This window comes from Rhinolophus sinicus, linkage group LG18, assembly GCF_036562045.2.
Source record: "Rhinolophus sinicus isolate RSC01 linkage group LG18, ASM3656204v1, whole genome shotgun sequence".
Lineage (NCBI taxonomy): Eukaryota > Metazoa > Chordata > Mammalia > Chiroptera > Rhinolophidae > Rhinolophus > Rhinolophus sinicus.
In genome coordinates, this window is record NC_133767.1 from 785,561 (window position 1) to 804,861 (window position 19,301).

The 19,301-nt window shown below is 52.4% G+C and overlaps 1 protein-coding gene across 4 annotated transcripts in view; it reads right to left on the reverse strand.

Moving 5' to 3' along the window:
• ARHGAP17 (Rho GTPase activating protein 17) overlaps positions 1 to 19,301 on the reverse strand; it is a 63,451-nt gene that overhangs the window by 42,878 nt on the left and 1,272 nt on the right. The gene's annotated exons all lie outside the window — the stretch shown is intronic.

Here is a 19,301-nt window from a genome sequence, read left to right on the forward strand (position 1 = left end):
GGCCGGCCTGGACGTGTCCTTTCCCTCCCTAGCCGTCCGGCCTCATGGTGGAGACGCAGCTGCCAGGATGAACGGGAGAGGCTGACTCTGACAGCAGCGTCCAGTGTGGAGGCGCCGGCGACACTAGTGACAAAGGGAAGTCAGACACTATGTCTCTCCTCCACCTACTCACTTCACCCCCCCATGTCGTCCCAAAACGCTGAGCTATGACAATGATTGTTTTCTTTCTGAGCCCTGGTTATAAACAGGTTTCAGGACAAGATCTAAACAAATACAACCGTCTACGTTAGGCGTCAGCTACCGTTTCTGGAAAGCCCGAACAGTAAACACTTCAGGCTTCAGCCATGGAGTCTGTCACAACAGCCAGCTCTGCCCTGGAGCAGCAGCACCGACAAGCAAAAGGAAGGAGCCTGGCTGTGCCCCAATAAACTTGCTCTCTGGACACTGCAATCGGAATCCACACAATTTCCATATGTCACGAAACCTTCTTCTTCTTTTGATGTTATCCAACCATTTAAACATGCAAAAACCATGCTGAGCCTCTGCAGGCAGATTGGGCCCCCAGCCTAGGGTGTGGGCCCCGGGTCTGTGTACAGGTGACATACAGTGTCCCCAAAACTCCAACCCCTTTTAATCACTTCCCAATTCCTCTCCCGGGGAAGGGGGACTTCTGCACCTTTCCAACCTGCATGGCAGAAGCTGAGGTGCTGCTTGCCAGGACCCCCAGGTTGCCAGCTTGCTTTTTCACGCCTTACAGCCTCTCTGGGGCCTGGAGAGCAGAAGCGCCCATTCCCAGTGCCCAGCGCACTCTCTGCCCGCCCAGGATGGCACACGAGGCGCCTGAGAGCCAGCACTAACATCAAACAAACTTCAGGGGTTCCCCACTGTCCCCACAATCCCGGCACTACTGTGTTTGAGCGGACACTCACACAGACCACAGATCTGTTGGCTTTTTACTTACACACTTTGACGTATCAATTAAAACGAGCAGAAGAGGTGGGGCGTGGGAAGAATGTTTAAGAAGCTGACTTTAAATCCTGGTTACCTGCACGTATCTAAGTGCACCTTTGCTGAGTGAGACAAATGCTGCCGCCCCAGCCCCACCCCGCTGATGACTCCCCCACAGGCGCTCGGGCAACGGCCTGCGTGGTCACTGCGCACTGGACTTCTCTTCGCAGTGACAGCACCGTGGCCCGACCGTGGCCACATGGCGCTTCACCTGCTGTCACTGGGCTGGCGCAGCAAGCCCACGGGAGCCCGTGCGCCCACTCTGGACGACACTCGGTTCCAATGTGAGCCAGCTTGTCCTGTTCTGTCTCATTAGATTAGCTATCTTCTTAAATTCCTGGGAAGGAAGCTGAAATCTCCTTAAGTGGATTTTAAAAATGAAGGACCTGCCGACACTTTAGAAACAATTTGTTACACGTTCCACAAAGTAGCTGAAAAAGTTTTAAAAGGGGGTTCACAGAACTCTAAAGGGACAGTATGGGAAAAGAGAAACAACTGCCCCCTGCATGCCACTGAGGAGAAAAACAGGTATTTATAAGAGGGCAAAGGGTCCAATAGAAAGTATTCTGGTAATAACAAGGGCCAAATACACGCAACAGTTCTATACTCTGAAGGGTTTCCCCAAACGGTGGGGTTTTGCCCACACATTTACAGCTTCTCTAAGAGAAGCGACAATTATTTTTTACTTTCAACAACAATAACAAAACTCTTACCAACCGTAACTGCATCTCCATAATATGACTTGAACGCCAACCAGTGACAAAGACGAATTGTTGTATTTTAAAAGCAACGGAATTGAGTTTTATCGTTTTCCTACACATGTGAGTTGATCGGCAGCTTTTTGTTTGGTCAGTTGGCACTGTCCCCCTGGCACTCGCAATGGAATCTGGCCCTGCCATAACCTGTGCTGCGTCTAAAGCCCCACCGACCGTTCCTGCTTCTGGCCACCAGCACACTCAGCGACTCCCAAGTCCCCCGCCCCCCTCCAGCCGGCTCTAGGCCCGCACAGGACCTGCTGGGACCTGGAGGCAGCTGAGGCTGAGATGGCGAGATTTCTGTCAGCAGCAAAGATACGTGGGAAGTATTCTGCAAAGTTTCAACGCGGACAGCGCACGTGGACCTCTGGCCCATGAGGAGGACACGGGAGGGGCCCAGGGCACTGCCATGGCAGTCAAGCGAAAGTGCCAGAGGCAAGGCCACCCGGCGTGGGGGCTCAGCTCTGAGTCAGTGCCTGGCCTGGCAAGGACGCAGGACTCCGCCCCCGCTTCTCCCCAAGCCAGCGTTCCCATCGCAAGCAGGTTCCAGTTTACAGCTTAGCTGAGGGACAGCCCCAGCAGGAGCCATGCTGAACCCAGGGGACAGTGGGAAACAAATGCAGGACGTGGCGGTGGTTCTCAGCCACGGCTCCACATGACAGTCCTGGAGGCTTTAAAAATAACAAAGGCTTTTAAAATAAAACGGTTCCATCTACATGAAACGGCCAGAAAAGCCAACGTATAAAGGCAGAGAATAGGTTGTTAGCTAAGGGGGGGGGGTAAGGGGGGGTGCACAGTAAAGGGCGCTACAGGGCCTACTGGGGTGATGAAACTACTGGAAAACTGGAGGTGGTAATGGTTACACAACTCTGCAAATTAACTGACAGCACTGAACACTTAAAACGGGTAAGTTTTATGATAGATGAAGTATCTCAACGAAGTTGTTTAAAAAACAGAGTAACACCTGGGTTCCCACCCAGAATGGCTGAATTGGATGTTGGGGGTGGGGCCTGGCTTGTCTGAAGCTCCCAGGCCAGCCTGAGGTGCCGCCGGTGACAGCACCCGTGGCTGCTGGGTGGCTCCTCGGGGGCAGGGCGACTGTAGGACAGGGCAGGAGGAGGCCCAGCAGTAAGTGGTGGCCAGAGGCAAAGACAGTCTGGAGTGTTCCAGGAAAACAGGCCACGCGGCCCTTCTCCAGGTCAGGACTGCCTGGCATGTGGTCTCCTGAGCGTGGGCTTAGTCTCGTCCTCCAGGCAGAGAACACGAGTGTGAAGAAGCCGGTGGATCCCAGGTGCTAGGTTTCACTGTGGCAAAGGCTAAGGAGGGCTCTGGAGTTTTCAGACCTGACAGCTGCCGGGGGAACTACAACTGGGACTCGGACGCCCCCTCCCCATCAACGGGATGATCCTGACTATAAAACAGGAGCAACGATAAACCAGCCCCACCCTGGTCGTCCGGAAGCACCGGGGGTGTCTCATTAGTGAGGCTCCTGCAGTGTCAGCTAGTGTGAGATGACAGCAATGAGAGCCCCTCCCGATGAGTCCTGTGCAGTCAGCCTCACGAAGAACGACCTTCCCGCAGTCACCAAGCTGTTCTAGCTTCTGGAAGAAGTCCCAGCGCAGCCCAGACCACACAGAGACAAAAGGCAGTGGCAGCTCACAGCAGGCGCAGGGCAGGCTGCTCCCTAAAACCACTCGGCTGTGCCGAGCTGGGGGCTGGAGAGCCACAGGCACACCACACAGACCCCGGGAGGACGTGCTGAGGGGGCAACACCCTGCAGCAGCCGATCCACGATCCACGTCCCACGGGCTGGACTGGGCTGTAAACCCAGCAGGGGCGCGGCCCGAGAGGGCGACAGGGCTGCAGAGAAGCCACCCAAGGACGGTCCTGACACTGTGTTTAGATGCTCGTTCATTCATCCAGAACTGGGGAGGAACAGAAGGAGACAAATGAGGCCCCGCCCTCGGGGAGCTGATGGGAAAAGCAGGAATGTAAACAACCAGCTTGTTCCGGGAGCCCAGAGACCAGAGTGATGGATGGGCTGTGTGGCCAGGAAAGGCTTTGGGGGCGGGGAAGCAGTCCCAGCAGATCTCGGATAAGACAGACACCCACAGAGCACGGGGGAGGTACTTGGGGCACAGCGCAGGGGCAGGGGGGCGAGGGGACCTGGCTCACTTGCTAAGGACCTAGGGGGCAATGGAGTGGCAGGTCTGAAACTCGGATTTGAACTTGAGGATGCCAGTGCTGGCGGCGCCCTGCAGGATGGAGGTGGGGAGAAGGCCTGGGGCCCCTGTGGCTGCCCAGGGGACAGACAAGAACAGACCCAACCCCACCAGTCCGAGCAGGGCCAACGCGAGTGCTGCTTTAACAGAACTAGCGAGGCATCAACTTAAAAACCACTTCAACAAGTTCAAAACATTTATAAAATAAGGCGCTCTGTCTGGTCAAAAGAGAAGCCAGTCACAGAAACTGGGATTCATATACGGAGCACAACCCATTCAATCACCAGGCTTCCAACACTAAACCGAAAAAATGTTAAGTAATACTTTGCACATTCTTTCATGAAAGTACTTTCACATATGTTATAACATGTACCCTCTTATGGGGCAATTTTGATTATCCCTATTTTCACAGGTGTGGAAACTGAGGCAGACACCCATTAAATAAATTACATAGAAAGCCTCTGGACCCTCAGAATGAGAACGGTTTCAACATCGCTGACCAAAGCTGAGTGTCTCTTCGTCAGCTTTCGTGCTAGCTGCCGGTCTTGGCTGCACCACAAACCAGCCATATGATCCAAAAATATACCCCTTGACCTTTCTGTACCTCACTTTACATTTGCATCAACAATCTCACATGACTTTTCAAAGACCGCAATAAAACAGCAAATGAGAGAATACTGTGAAACCTTCAAAACCGTGCTTTGCAAATGTAGGACTGTATCTCTATAAACAACAATAAACATTCCGTATTTTTAAAAAACAGATTGTACTGAGAAATTGGGTAAGTGTGGACCTTCTTGGTTTATACGAGGAATATACATCCCAGATGTAGCCCGGAAAGTTCCACGATTAGCACAGTGCCCGAAATGAAAGGCAAAAATACTCGCCTGGAAAACTGGGTGAGACAGCTTTTAGGGGGTGACCGATGGACTCTGGGGGAGAACACCAGTCTTTCCTTGTCCTTTTCTAAAGGTCAAAGAAGAGTGTGCCAACAGCACAGTGACGGGTGGAAGCAGGCTGCCGATGACTCAGAAGGGTGTGCAGGGTAATGCAGTAGCCGAGAGGGACCACGCAGCCGGGCCCTGTTCTGCCACGGCTGCTGTCATGCATGCTTCACCACTAACCTTTCCATTCGCTTAGTCACTGAACAAATATTTGTTGGGTTCCCTTCCATGAGCCATCCTGAGTAAGAGATATGGCCCTGCTCTGACAGGGCTCGAGGACTGTCGAGGAAAACACGGATCCCACGCCCGTGCGACGAGGCCTGTGACAGGACAGGCTCAGGGCCCCTGGGAGCTGCGGGCCGCGTCATCAGCGGCATGGCTAACATTCGCTGAGCGCATGCCCTGTGCCTGGCACCGTTCCAGGTGCTATGAAGAAAAAATTCCCTGAGAGCTCACAGTAACTCCATGAGGCGTGTATTATCACCACCTCATTGCAGATGAGAAAACTGCACAGAGAAGTTACGTGACTTGCCCGAGGTCACACAGCTGGGCTCTGGATCTGGGCTGCTTTGCTCCAGAGACCCTGTCAACTTCTGTGCTGCCTACAGAAACTCATTTGGTCCTCCAGATAATTAGGAGAGCACTACAGTTACTATACCCATTTTAGAGATGAGAGACCCAGGCACAGAGGAAGAAGTCAGAGCTTGCGTAAAGTTACAGACATGATGGGGGCACAGGTAATGCCGACCCAGGATACCACAAAGGTTTCCTGAAACTGCTGGTGGCTTCTGAGACCTAATCCATGAGCTGGAGCGAGAAGCATGGGTGTTAGGTGGCAGAAGGGTCCTTCAGGCAGGGAGGACAGAGGTAAGAGAGCAGGAGAAGAACGGACAGATGCCTGAGGGAGACCCTGGCCCCCCTGCCCCGTAAGCTTGGGTGTGCGGGGCCTGCTGAATTCTGAGGGCAAAGCAGGGGCCTCAGGGCAACCGTGCAGGCTCTGGGCCTTGAGGTGACTGCCAGGCAGTGGTCCTCTGGCACGGGGAGGGCTGGGCAGCTGAGAAAAGGCCTCCTGATGCAACTGCACTAGTCCTACTAAGTGTGAGCGTAAGCCTGGCACTGAGATAAACAGACCTGCCAAGGGGGTTCTCATCCCGCCCCCAAATAAACCGAAGTCTGCAGCGAGCTGAAGGGACCAGGAGCAACAACCACGCCCAGACTGGTCGGCCTGAGGCCGCACACTCGCAGCCTGGCAGGGAAGAGGCGTGTCCTCAGTGCCCACGCAGCTGGCGTTCAACCAGAACTTAGCACAGGGTAAAACAGAAACTGGGGTGCCTGTTCGAGACAGAATCCAGTCAGCAGACCTAGCTCCAAAGACAGCCAAGATTGGAACTGCCAAGCAGGGATTTTAAAACAACTATGATAAGTATGCTCAAGGATCTAGTAAAAAATGTAGCCAGAATGCGTGAGTAGATGAGGGGTTTCAGCCTCTGGGAAACTGCAACAAATCATCCAACCTAATATACAAAGAGGAGAAAACTGGAACAAAGTAGTCAAGATCTGTGGGGCATTATCAAACAGTCTATCTATCATGCATGTCATTAGACTGCCAGAGGGAAAAGAGAGAGAAGTTGGGCAGAAGAAGAAATATTGAGGAAAAAATGGCTGAGAAGTTTCCAAAATCAATGAACAATAACCAACCCCCTGATCCAAGCTCAGAAAACGCCAAGGAGAATAAACACAAAGAAACACAGCCCTAAAAAGATCAAGGGCCGACTGCTGAAAACCGAATATAAAAAGCAAATCTTGGAAGCAGAGAGGGGAAGGTGTTTTAGGGAAGGTGTCTTACATACAGCAGCCCCAGGAACAGTGACAGCTGACTTGTCACCAGAAACGCTACAACCAGATGGCATGCAACGGCATCTTCAAAGTGCTGAAATGCTACAGGAAAGAAAAACACTCCTCAGAGATGAAGGCAAAATAAAGACATTTTTGGCGAGACAGAGGAGAAAAGGATTCCCCCTCCTGAAGATGTCACCACTCTGACACTGGCGCGGAAGAGGAGGGGAGAAACATCAGCTGGTGACACCTGCACTGAGCCTGTCTGGGTGGGGACGCCGCCTAGGGAACCATGGCCACCAGCTTTACTCCCCATGCCAGCGCTGGTTCGTCATGGCTGTGGGCAGCCCTGCACAGAGGAGGACCCAGGGCTGCAGCAAACTCCTGGGAGAGACAGCCGGATGGGCTGACGGAAGCACGGGCCATTCTGACGGGACATCTTTTGCTCCAGGTTAAACGTCGTCCTGGGTGTCACCTTAAGGGTCACTGTGCAGGCAGAGGAGGCATGTGAAATGGCAGATGTTACCTACTGTCTAGTAAACTGCTAGGCTAGTTGGCCCTGAAGTGGCCAATTTCCAGCTTTAGATTTTACCTTCTATGTCTCTGAGGTCTTGGGGCGCAGAGGAAACGCCTGGGCTGCCAGTCTGCTGTGCGATTTAGAGTTAACTATTCTCAGACGTGGCACTACTATGCACGGACATTCTGGTCACCCCAGTGGTGACAACCAAAAACATCTGGAGATTTTGCACATTGGGGGACCTGTGGGGAGGGCTGCAAAGTTGCCCCCAGTTAAGGTGCACTTAGTTAACGGAAAGAACCTTTAGTCTTTCCGCGTGAAGACGAACGGGGGCCGGAAGACGAGAAGGAAGGGGAGGGCGCGCCTCTGACTCCGCAGTGACCGAGAACGTAACTCGTCTGCGTTTTATTTGCGCGATTCCTGACGATGTAAACTTGGGGGAGTCCTATGTTCTGGACAATGAAAGAACAAAAACTTGCCTTACTTCCTTTCGGAAGACTTTCTCTTAGTTCCCCGAGGCTTTTCATGAACTGCTGACACTATTATATTTTTTAATTTCCAAAAACTCTTATCTGTTGTTAGTCACCTGCTCTTTTATTTTGTTAAATGGACGGAAAAGGCTTCCCTCGGATTTTTCGTGCATCGTCTCCTGCCTTGGATGGTGAACGAGCACCAGGAAACTGCGCTCGCTGCCGTCACCCACAGCTGCTCCTTCAGGGCACTCCTTTTCTGAATGGCTTTCAGCACCATAGCTTGTAATTTCCCAGAATTGTAAAACATGTGTCTTCTAACATTTCAGTGGATTTTAATGGGCAGGGTGGCCGAGGGGGGGAGGGAGAGAGAAGCACGTGTGTCCAGTGAACCCCCTTGAACGATTCTAGAATGTCTCCCATGAGGCCTGCAGTTCTGTCAGCAGACAATCTTCCTCCCATGAAAAATTTCAGGACCTTACCAAGCAACCTGTGCTGCTACGACACCTTAATGTGAATTTGTCGCAAATTCCAAATTATAAAATCAATGAACACAACAGCAGGAAGGGGAGTGGTCAGAAGTGAGCGTTTTAAGCAGGCCTAGGCATTTCTGCAGCATTACTGGGCAGATCGAGCACTTCCTCAGGTGTGGGGGCCAGTCCACCAGGGCACCGGCCGGCCGTTTGTCATCAGCACAGAACGTCTCGTGCAAACACGTCTCCTTTGCCACCAGCACAGAAAACGCCCGTAAAATCTCCAGTTCAGACTCACTCCTTGTATGTGGGTGAGGTGGCTGAGCGTGAGAGCTCAGGTCCCCATCTAAAAGCTGTGTGACCACGAGCAGGTTACTTAACATCTCTGTGCCTCTATTTCCTTACCTGTAAAAAAGGAGGCATTCAGAGTTTCCAACTTATAAAACTGCAAGGAAAAGAGATAATATATGCCAAGTTCTAATTCCTAGAAAGCCCACAGTACAGTCAGTTTGTTGTTCTGACATAAGTAGTGAAGAGACAGACTTCCCAGCTCCGCAACCTCAGACAAGTGACTGAATCTCTGTCTTCTCTTCAGTAAAAGAGGGTGGTACTGAACCGATTTCTCTGGGGAGTAACGAGTCAGTGCACGGCTGGCACACAGCAAGCATCTAGCTGCGAGCCATCATCATTACACTATTTTGGGAGGGTCTTCTGGCAACAGTGTGGGAGCCACAGGAGAAAGTGGGTGAGCAGAGGGGGTCGGGGCTACGAGCAGGCCTTAGTGATGTGGTGCAGATGGAAGAGAGGAGAGCCGAGGACCATCACCGAGGTTCCAGCCGGGGAGGAGCCAGACCCCAAGGCTCTTCACCCAGGGAGAAGATCCGGGACGGTCGGAGGGGGGCAGTGAGGTCAGCTCCGGAAAGGCTGAAGGCAAGGGGCTGCTGACTGACCGTCGGGTGCAGACGCCCGGTGTGTTTTTGGCTGTGTGGCTCTGGGTGGGAAATTGGAGCGCGCGGTAAGCAGAAGCGACAGACACGGATCTGTCTGTCATGCAGGGAGCTCACGCAGAACGTGGACCCCACAGAGATGGTTGAGGCTAAGGACCAAAGCCCTGGGAACATGATGGATGGAGACCCAGCTCTTCTGGAACAGGAAAGGAATCCCTGGGAGGGTGGGAAGAAGCAGGAGTGTGGTGTCAGAGAAGTGAGGACCAGTGACTGGCGAAAATGCCAGCTGCGGCAGAGAGCGCAGGAAGTGCGAGAATGGCTACTGGACCAAGACGCAAGCCACGCCACGGGAGCCACGCCACAACCAGCAAGCTGAAGAAAACGTGGACAAACGAGCCGCTGCGCAGATCCAGTGGACGGGGGAAGGCTGGCCATTCCGGGCGCAGGGGAAAGCCCGGCACGGGTGGGGACTGAGACAGAAGGGACGCAGGTGGGCACACTGGAGCGTCAGGGAAATGCGACGGTGTCCAGTTTTCTCGGGAAACCAGGAGACAGGTCATCTGAGGAGAGTGGGTGTGTCTGGAGTGGGGTGGAGGAGGTTTGAGGAAAGTAAGAGTCTGGCAGAAGCACTTAGGAAAATGGGACCGGAGACCAGCCAGGGACTGCAGGCAGCCGTGAAAAGCCAGCTGAGCTCGGAGGCCGCACAAGTCGGGCAGCCCTAACCTGCCAAGTGATGGGCTCTGCAGGCCACGCCCTGCGTCACAGGTACAGGAGTGACGAAGCCAAAGCCACAGAGTCAGGCTGTTACTGGGCAGAACCCGTGAAAGACCTTCAGAGCTGGGCAGAGTCCTCGGTGACGTCACCCGGAGGCTGCTGACTGACAGGTCGGAGGAGGAAGGGGCTTCAAGGGCGGCAGAAACTTCAGGGCAGAGGAGTCTGAAGGATCAGCGGTCGCAGGCAGATGGCGGACAGAGAATTAGGGCTCCGGTTTTACAAGTGGCTCCTAACACACAGCGGCAGATTTCTTTCTGGAAAAGAATGCCGGTTTGCAGCAGAGGACGGAGCCTCGCACGCGTCTCCCAAGACAGTGACGTATCCTCCTCCCGAACTCTGCCAATGCGGTTATTGGGCAGCGGGGCCCAAAGCTTGGTGCTGCTTCGATTACTCGTCATTCTGAAGGGTCGCATGGATTCATGAATCGCCTGTCTTTCCTCTGTGAACTCTCTGCTCCTGGTATCTGCTCATCAAACTGAGTGACAAGAGAGCCTGCTACGTGCATTACGGAGTCAGTCCTCTGCTGGGGCTGCCCCACTTCTCCCCGTTCACCATTCGTCATAGTTTTCATTATAAGACAGACAAGTTGGCTTCTAATGTGGACTTGACCTACAGGTTACCCTGCATTGTTCGTCTTCCAGCTTTGATGCCAGGGCAGGAAGTACTTTCCATATTTCCTTCTGTTTATTTTACGTTTTTGTGGGGTTTTTCTGTGTTTGTTTTTTTACATGCAACTCGTAATCCATTTGGAATTTATGTTGGCACCTGGCGGTGAGCTGCAATCTACCTATTTGGCAGACACTACCCTGTTTCCTCACTGTCTCGTGATGCCTCCTGTGCCAGCTTCTTCACCCTGCCAGGCTGCTCCGTGCGGTACCAAGAGCCCTGTTCCACGAGGGTGGGAACACGGCAGGGAGGCGGCGGCGGCCAAGGTCAGAGTGAGCTGGGGCACGGCACGGCCGGCGGGTCCCGCACACCGCTCACCTCACACCCCCGCCCTGAGGCTGCGTCAGCTCGCGGAAGCCCATGTCCACACACACGGAATTCATTAGCTGTCAGAAAGCTGATCACCAAGGGAACATATCTGACACGTGAGCGCCAAATCGCATCCTGGAGAGAAGTAGATTCCTGCTTTTGGGAGAAGCTCTCATCAGACGGCCAGCACGACGCACACAAGCAGACATGCGGGGCGCGGACGTGCGGGTGCACACCTGCGCAGCTGTAACGCTTCTCTAGAGGTCAGTGCGCAGCACGGGCACCGCACCCAAGCAGCTCCCCGCTCACTAGTACCTTCCTGCGCGGCCAACCACAGGTGGGTTTCCTTCAGTGCATGGGCTAGCGGATGTCTGTGAAGCCCGTGAAATGTGTGTGGAGGGGGGCTGTTTTCTGGGAGGGGCTGCTAGAACCTCCATGTAAATCTAGGCTGCTCCGCCCGAGGCGCGCTCTGCGGCTCACACTGCAGAGGAGTCCATTCCTCGCACCACTTCTCACCTTGCTCCGCCAACGCCTTCCGCATGGAGCGCACTGCCATCGTTTTCTCGACGTAGCTGGGGCCTCACTAATTCAGCACTCTTCCTTTAAGATCACCTGCCAACCTTACAACTAAGACACAGCATAAAAACTCAAATATCAGACATACTGAAAGGTGCGTGCCTCAAAACAGTGAGGAAAAACGCTTGCAGATTTCCACTGGGAACCACTCAGATTGGGACATCTGCATTTTAGTGGGTCAGACATTCCTTACCGTGTTTCTGGAATGCCCAATAGGGGTGCAATCGCATACCCTTTATACAGCGTTGCTATAAACAATCAGACTGCTGCATGTTATGTTGGAGAGCCTCACCGATTAAATAAGGGATGAAAAACAATCACTGACGTAAATGATAGGAAAGAAGGAATAGAAACATGACACAGATAATATTCTATACATAGAGAGTCAAAGAAGTGACAAAATGATTTGTAGCTAAATAAGTTATAAAGTGAATATACATACAAACATGATTATCACCCACGTTTACCAACTAATTAGGTGCTATTCTCAACAACAAAATACACAAAAGCTCTGTGTATGTAAGATGTGCCATGTTCACACTACGAAGATATCACTTCTCCCCATGGTTTAGCTCAGACATTTATTAGCCCATAGCTCCTGGGTTTTATTTTTCTATCCTCGGACGAAGCCCAGGGCACGCACTCAATAAGTACTATGTGAATGAACGAGCGCCAAGCTAATCAAATTCCCAAATGAATTTTTCTAGGAACTAGGAAGGAAGTGATACCAAAATTCATTTTTATACAAAAACAGGAAAGAATAACTGAAGAAAAGCTGAAGGAGACCAGTTCCACCAGATTTAAAACACATTACAGATTAACAGTTCTTAAAACAGTGTGGTCCTGGCACGTGCGCGCGCGCACACACGCAGAGCCATACATCAGTGGGAGAGAAAGCCCAACAAAAAGGCAGGTATAAGAATTGTTTTTAAAAAAGAGAGCAGCAGTATCAAACAATAGAAGAGGGAAGAATTATCGTGACCTATTTCAGTAAATAAGATGGAACCATAACCCCAATCTCCTCACTTCTTCCCTGTCTCTGTTCCTCGGCCCAAACGCGAAGGTGTTAAATGTTGTTCAGCTCAACCTGCAATGCCCGTCTTAGCCCCGGGGGCAGCCGGTCTCCGGTCCCCTAACCAGCAACGGCTCCTAACCAGGCTCTCACCTCCTCCTCCTTCCCTTCCTCCACCATAACTCCGCCTGCCCAGAGTTGTCTTCCTAAAGCACCAGCTTAATGTTCTCAACCTTCTGCACAGAAGGGCCCCCTGAATTCTACCACAGTGGCCCTCAAACCGAGATTCCCCCAAAACTGACACAGAAGCTTTTCTAATGATTGTTTTCCACAGCTGACAGCAAAACCAGTCAATGCTGCTCGTTTCCAAAAGGTGAGGTTCACGGTCATGGTCATGTATGTGAGTCCTGCCTTCTCGGGACTGGACGGGAGCACTGATTATTCACCTGGCACGTCCAAGAACGCAACTCAGGGCGAGTACCCAGAAGGCTGGAGGAGGAGAGGAACGAGTGTCACGGGAACCGAGCTACGCTGTGTGTGGGGCATGACGCCTCGGATTTCCAGTGGACGACAACGCTGTCTGCGTGGGAAAGACGGCCATCAGTTTACACGAGCAAAGAAAACTGAACGTGCTGGTTTTAAAGCTTCTCTTGGATGGAAACGCAGCCGGGGGACTTGGGAATTTAAATCCCAGTCACTGAACTTGACAACATGTGTATCTACACACAGCATTTGCTGCCTGAGGAATTTGAAAATAAGGGCCGGGTAGAGTTTTTCTGCTGTCAAGAATCAGATACAGTGTCTTTTTCCAGTTTAGTGACAAAAGGTATTAAATTAAAGGCTGCAATTTTCAGGGTGCTAGCTTTTCCCTGCGTATTTTTCTACTCTCAGAACTCTCTATCGCCTGTATCTCCACCCGCCTGTTATCAAGACTGCCCGTGTCACATGACAGAGCCTGCCCTGGGCCCCAAGCACGGCTCAGAGCCCCCACGCCCAGGCCTGGCTCCCTCTGTCCTAGCACTCACCATGGTAGCCAAGTAGAAATGCTTTGGTGTATTTCCCCAAGGTACAGCTGGGCGTGGGTTCAAGTGGCCACTCTAGCCCGTGCCTCTGAAAGGATCCAATGACCACGTGAAACCCAAGCTGTAGGTTTATGAATGTTCACACTGGCAGGTGACAGGTAGCTAGCTGGGAGCCGCTGAGAAGTCTGTGCAGCTCTGGACATTTACTCGTTTCAATGTTTGTATTCATCTGCACCCCTGCTTACTCAGCCTGGGGCTTAGGCTTTAGTCTTCAGGAGGCATAGATTTGGCTGCCCGGTGGCGAAGAACCCCGAGAAGCTACCGAAGTGCTGATGAAACTTTAAAGACCAGATCAAGTTCACTGCTAGACCAAAAGGTATCTCTGATAAGGAGACACCTAAAGAGCACTGTGGGAAAGGGGAGCCTGGAGGAAACCCCTTAGGTTACATCAGAAGGAAGTGGCCTATGCAAAAACCAATTAGCTGTAATTAGCATGAAATATCAAGACCAGGAAACAAGCCTTCACCCTGGCATGGGACATGAACTGAATACCGTTCTCATATCATTTGGTACAAGTAGGTTCTACCTGTTCAAAAGCAGTTTCTTACATAAATCACAGGTTTGGATTTTCCACAGAATCAGCTCCACCTTCTGAAGCTTGTCCCAAACCTGCACCGACGGGCTCTCAATATTCCATCATCGCACTCATTAAGTGACGCACCTGAGAACAAGAACACTGACTTGTCGCTATTAAAATATGTGGCTGAGTGAAGACACGGCGCGCACACTTCAGCACTGACACCTGAGGTCTGCTAAAATGGGTACAATGGGCTGTCTGTGCGTCTGCCTCCCCACCCGAGTCCCTGGGAACTGGTTACAGCTCTAACCCAGCCTCTACCTCTGCGCAGCTTCTCAGGAGACATTTGTTGAACTGAACCGGTAATTGAACAATGAAACTGACAACAGCATTCATTCCATGGCAATGAAATAAAAAAATGACACAAACAGAAAATCCATGTAAGGAAATACAAATAAAGGAACAGTGGGAAAAAATAGGTAGCAAATTTTTTAAAGGCAATATCTTACGCCACTTAGGTGGTGCTGAAACGGGCCTTCCATCACGTCCTGCGACGATATGTGCTGCGCTGTAGACTAAATGACAGCACTGTCCTGTAAGAGGGCGGTCTGGCAAACCTGTAGGAAATGTAGAATTTCCTACAAACGTAGCAATTCTCAACTCCAGAGAATTCACAGCAGGGAAAGAAAATTCAGAGGGGAGCACTATACCCAGAAATGGGAAGGGCTGCCCCATGCAAGAGACCAGGCTGGTTTATGCTGCCCCGAGGATGCCCACGGATGCCCAGCTGGAGAGCTAGGGAACGGGCTATCTCAGGAGGTGCTGGGTCCTCCACTCCTGGAGCGCATTCAATCTCTGTCATCGGGGAGGGGCAGCAAGGGGTGGCCAGATCAAAACAAGCCAAGCAGACCCTGGGCGAGCTGACGGCGTGCCCCAGACAGATGGGCCAGCGGCTGCTCAGCTCCTGGGGAACACCAGACATTGTCAGGCCTTCCAAGATTTTGGAAGATGCTGGAAATCCCGGTTTTTGTGTGAAAACTCTGGATTTTTAAATATGGGCCCATGATTGTAAAACATACATACATACTGAACAAGCCCAACAGGATACATCTACATGAAGCAAGCAGTGTGAACCTTTGCCTTTGAGAACTCACACATCCAGAACCGGCAGCACTGGACAGTTTCCCAAGCTCAGCACTCTTGGCATTGGGGACCGATCACTCTGTGCTGGGGGACCGTCCTCTGCACGAAGGATGTTAGCAACAGCCCTGGCCTCTACCCACTAGGTACCAGTGGCACCTCCACCAACCAAGTCATGACAATCAAAAACATCTCCGACATAGGGGGCAAAACCATCCGTGATAAGAGCCACTGGACCGAAGCAACAGCCAACTCAGCCTCCAGGATTTCCTGGAAGCGTCACTTGTAACTAAAACAAGGGATCTCTCACAGAAGAGCTGCCCAGGTTGAGTACGGATTTACAGCTGCTTCAAGTCAGGAACCTGGGTCTGAACTCACAGTGCTGCCACTTACCAGCCTCTTTGAGTTCTGGCTTCCTGTCAGTAAATCAGGAAAAAATAAAATCACCTCGTAGAGTTGCTGTGAGAAAACAAGGAGATAATTTACGCCAAACACGGAGCCCCGCAGCTCAAGAAGCACCAGAGAGACGCTGAGTAAACGTTAATCCTGGGCAAGGCCACCCAGTGTCCGGTGTCGGACGCCCTGGACCTAGTCCTGCCTCGGCCACTTAGCTGTGTGAGTATCACAAAGTGTCCCTCCTTCTTTATAAAACAGAAGTGAGAAAGGCCGGTAGGCAGGACCCAGCCAGGCGGTGTGGAACAGCACTCAGGGAACCAAACCCCTATGGAAACATCGGTGATCGTTGCTATCAGATCTTGTAAAGATTTCTGGACAGGACAGGACAGTCCTGCAGCAGATTCAAAGAACAGAGAAGGCAGGAATACCAAGGGAAGGTACAGGAAAAACAGTAACAGGGATCATTAACCTCCAGGCCCTTCTAGACAAGCAACGGCCACGGCCCACAGGCCAAATCTTCCGCTTCGCCCCACCAAGTGTCATGGTGGTGCTTGAATTCGCATTGAATGCCATCTAGTTCTCATTAAAATCCAGATTCCAGGCTTTTCTCAAAACTTCACAGGTTGGTCACACTAGGCCCATATTCCCATATGCCCGTGGTGAGACAAGTACCGTTCAGGTCCCCGCAGATCCCCCACCCCGCAGCCCTCACCTGGCCTAAGTCACTCACTGATTTTCCTAGCCTGGCCCCTCTAGGCATTTGAATTTGTGACCCCGGCTTATCTAAAGCAACTTATCTGGCAAAGCATTCCAGACCTGCAGGGAGCACTTCATCCGTGGCTGGGACCAACACCCACCGAGACACTCCCTTCCAGAGGCTCGCCTCGGTCCGTAAACCCTCCTAGTAGATTCCTTTTCTCCTTGGCAATTTGACTTCACGACCACACAGGCAGTCCTCAGGCCCCTCATCCTGGTATGCCCACCCCTTCTTCGACTCAGGACATCAGCCCCCCAAATCACCTTCCTCGACTCAGGACATCAGCCCCCCAAATCATCAGGTCCACTGGATTATCTCCATCAAGTGTTCTCAAGAAACCAAACAGGGCGGCCCGGTGGCTCAGGCGGTTGGAGCTCCGTGGTCCTAACGCCAAAGGCTGCCGGTTCGATTCCTTCATGAGCCAGTGGGCTCTCAACCACAAGGCTGCCAGTTCAATTCCTCGAGTCCTGCAAGGGATGGTGGGCTCCACCCCCTGCAACTAAGATTGAAAGGACAACAACTTGACTTGGAAAAAGTCCTGGAAGTACACACTGTTCCCCAATAAAGTCCTGTTCCCCTTCCCCATTAAAAATAAATCTTAAAAAAAAAAAAAAGAAACCAAACATCTTTCTTTTTAGTGGGACTCTGAAGACGCGACCTCTGCTGGTAGCAGCACTCCAGATTCCTTCGGGGAGCCAGAGGGACCACTCCGTCTGTGGTCTGGGTGGGGCTGACTCCATGGCCATTTCCAGGGAAAGGCGTGTGACCCAGTCAGAAACATTCAGCCAGGCCTGGGACTCTGGCCGCAGTGACTGGGAGGCCGGTGCTCTCTGTTCCTCTGGGACTTGAATGAGGACGAGGGAAGACTGGGGTCTCCTTGTGCACAGGGCCTGTCTGAAGAGTGGCACCCAGCCCAGGCCAGGCTGCAGCCATACTCCTCGTGGGCTCTTGGGTTACATACCAGCTAATGAAATCCCACCTTTGCTTAGGGCAATTCGAACTGGCTTTTCTCACAACCAAAAGAGACCTAATCAACACAAGAAATTTCAAAGAAGTGCTGGCAGATGGAAAAAGGAAAGGCTCTGCTCAGATTTCCTCCTGTTTTTTGTCACCTCCCGCCATGCAGGAGGAGCCGGCCCCACTCCGGGCATCGAGCACCCTGCTGCACACTCAGCTCTCGCACACGACTGTCCTGCTGGCCTCTTGCCCCGCAGATCTGCTGAGCTCCTCCAGGGCAGGGGCTGTGTCCTGTTCACTGTGGGTCCCTGATACCTTGCACACAGCACACAGTTTGCGCTTATCTGCTGTCTGTTGAATGGATAGATGCACAAGAGGCAGGCGGATGAAAGGAACCATCCCAATTCTCTTCTCAGCGACGGTCAGGGCATGAGACCACCGCAGAAGCCTTGCCCCTCTGACACACAAACCACCTTCTGAAACAGACTCCCACCCACTGTAAACCAGTTGCATCATGGGCACTCACTCCTCCCAGCAATTACTAACTCTCCCACAGGCCCGCCCCAGGGAACCTCGCCGCGGGGTTACTCACAAGGTCCTCACTCTGGGAAGGGAACAGTTCATTGCCAAACACCATCGCAGACTCTATGAATTGATCACACACACCAAGGACACGCTAGGCACACATGTAACTTCACTCACGGGGCGGGGGGGGGAATCCTTTGCTTTCTAGTCTTCATCCTGACCCAGCTTCACCCAGAATCCTGACTCTCATGCCCACCCACCTCCTGCTTCCAGCAGTAATAATTCTAGGCTGTCTCCAGCCTTCATTTCCCCTCCCTCGTCCTTCATTAATTACTCCATTGGAAAAAACTACAAATATATCTAGGAAATCAACAGCAGTAAAGCAACAGGTCCCAGGTAAAAACAGTTTTGACTTTGGGCACATAATGGCCACACCCTTACAGCTCTCTAATAGCTGCCGCTCCCACCGGCATCTGGCAATAAAGATGTTAGACCGTCAAAGGTCAGGGCCAGAATTACGGGGCGGGGATGAATCACCACTGACTCCATCCAGTTTTCCTCTTCCCATACTTGGGCGCACCCCACCAGGGTGATCTAGTAAGAGCTCGATGAACAATATCTACGGAGTAGCGACCGTGTGATGTGACAGGAAGCACGCAGACCCTGGAATCAGGCGAAATAACCGGCAAGGCCCTGCAGGCGGGTTGTCTACTGGGCAACACCGACAAATCCAGAGGCAATTACATTCTAGCAAAACCGGTGCTGTGTGGCATTAGGAAAGCACCCAGGAGGGTCAGCCCGTCTGGGTGGGAGCAGGGGGAAGGCCTTTCCGAGGCAGACGCCTTCCCGGGGAAACCTGAAGATAAGCAGGGGGCGGCTGGAGGGCAGGTGTGGTGAAACAGGTTTATGGGGCATTCCGGGGGCGCGAGCTGGTGAGAGCACGGCCTCCTCTGGAAACTGAAAGTCGGCAAGTATGGCTGGAATTCCTAAGCGTGAGACAGAAGCTGCCACACAGAGGAAGCAGGGGCCCAGAGCCCCGGGATGGCTTTCAGTTTTAAAAGCCTCAAGGCTTTGCTGGGAGCCAACAGCCCTCGCCTGGCACAGTGTACAAACAGGCCAGGATGGCAGTCTGATGCACGGACCTCGGCACCCACTGAGTGAGGTTTCCACGGAGCGTGTTACGGGGAACATCGGAGGGGTAGGACACGCACCAGGATTCCTTCTCAGGTGCTCACAGATTCCTGATGGGAACGTTAGCTCTCATCACCGCTCTCCCTTCCTCTCAGCCTTCGCTCCGTTTCCTACAAACAGCAGGGAAGCTGGCGGCCCCCAGCTCTGGGAAAATAGTGGGCAGTGTCTGGAAAGAGGAAAAATGCCCCTGCAGAGGTCAGGGTGCGGTACCAAAAAAAAATGAAACA